The following is a 1,799-nucleotide window of genomic DNA, read 5'->3' as shown; positions in this document are numbered from 1 at the left end:
AGGCGAAGCTGCCAGCCATCGCTCGGCAAACAGAGCCGAAGCCCCGCAGGAAAGCAGGATGCTTTCTGCCCCAAGGAAAAAGGATGCAGTCCTGCAAGTAAAGCTTTGCCTTCGCATCCTTGAGTTTCAAAAGGAGATCACAGCTGAGCCTGGGAATCACCCCGGACAACGCCACAAAACGCCTGCCGTGGTGTCTGGAGGAGGAACAAGAAAACCAGCCCTGCTAGGATCACATCCCGCCTCCACCTCGGGCCCAAAATCTCCTTCCCAGCCCCAGCTTCCCAAATGCTCCAGCCCCAAGAGCCTGACGCGCTCCATACGCACCCATGGCACATCCCAACTCTCTGTCCCCGCAGAAATCCCGGCCAGACGCACGCTGAGAGCGCAGGGTTTGCTCCCTGGAAAGGCACACGCTGCTCTGCGAGCCGGGGGAAGCAAGGGGCAGCCAGAAAACTGCTCAGGAGGGCAGGGATGCTCCCCGTCCTCCAGCCAGCCCTGCCCCTCTCCAAAGCCCCTCTCCCCCGGGGTCAGCAGGGCTGGGACGGGCAGGCTCTGCTCAGTTCCGTGGGAAAAACTGCACGGGAAGGATGCCCACGCCCACGCTAACGCCGCGAGCAGACCACGCTGGGAAGGCTCGGCCATCGCTGAGCTCCGCGTTCAACCCGGGCACCGACACGGAGCCTGAACGAAGGTCTGGCGCCCGTCCCCTCCGGGGCAATCGCACCCGCAGCCTGTGCCAACGGAAAAGGGAGGAAAAGAGAAAAACGGCTGCATCGTAATTAGCTGGAAGTGAAGGATTAAGAAATTAGACTGGGTGGCTGGCTTGCATTTCAAAAGCAGCCTGAAGAGAGCTCCTCTCTCTCATCTGCACGCTCAGCAGGTCGCCACTAAGCCCCCGCCTGGAGGAAACCTCCCAGGGCTGTCACACAAACCCCTGGGAAGTCTCAGGGACCACCCCAGCTCTCGCAAGCCAAACTGCCCAACCGACAGCATGGCTGGGGCAGATGAGAGAAAGATTTCACCCGAATCTGGGCCAGACCCTGCCGTAGCCCCAGGCCTTCGCAGGTTACAAGCACTTTGCCTTGCAAGCTGAAGCAAGAACAGTTTGTGGCTGCTGGGGGTGGTGGAGCCATTAATAACAGCAGTAATCCAGCACCCACATGGTGAGAAGGGTGAGGACCAAGGGCCCCATCCGGCAGGATCCGGCACTGCCCCACCACGAGCCTTGGCGTTCAGCACGTGTCCCAGCGGAGCACCACGGCCATACAGAGGGAGAACACATTTGTGCAACGCTAAAGTTGAGGAAAAAACCTGAAGTGCCCAAAGAGTCCCACTGCTGGGGGCCGAGCACGGAGGGGGAACCCCCAGCACGGCTCCCGTCCCCTTTCCTTGTGCCCTCCTGCTCCCGCCTGTCCCAGCTGGGCCAGGGGCACCCACAGCCCCGTGCATGGGAGTCCATCCCGAGGAGGCACGGCATTTGCTTTGTGGAGCCAGATAAAAGGGCTGGAGGAGGCTGCTGCCTCCTGCCCACTTGAGGAGGGAAAGCTCTCAAGGACAGCGTACCCCTGGGGACAGAAGGAACACCCTCCCCTCTGCAAACCATCCTTCTGGTCGGACGGGGGCTCGTCCTCTCTCCAGCATCTCCACAGCACGGAAAAAGGAGAGCTCAGAGGCAGAAAAGTCTCTTTACTTAGCCAGAAAGTTCCTCTGCCCACAGCAAAATGCGACTTGCTGCTTTGTGACCCTGCCTCTCACGGACGAGCGGGGGAGGAAAGGCGGTGTGGGACGCCCGCTATCTA

The 1,799-nt window shown here is 60.6% G+C and overlaps 1 protein-coding gene across 1 annotated transcript in view; it reads right to left on the bottom strand.

Moving 5' to 3' along the window:
• RHOC (ras homolog family member C) overlaps positions 1–1,799 on the bottom strand; it is a 13,456-nt gene that overhangs the window by 2,770 nt on the left and 8,887 nt on the right. The gene's annotated exons all lie outside the window — the stretch shown is intronic.

Source organism: Egretta garzetta, unplaced genomic scaffold (assembly GCF_000687185.1).
Source record: "Egretta garzetta isolate BGI_Z169 unplaced genomic scaffold, ASM68718v1 scaffold245, whole genome shotgun sequence".
Taxonomy (NCBI): Eukaryota; Metazoa; Chordata; class Aves; order Pelecaniformes; family Ardeidae; genus Egretta; species Egretta garzetta.
The sequence above is the reverse complement of the archived record's forward strand: the minus strand, read 5'-3'. Positions and strand labels throughout refer to the sequence as shown.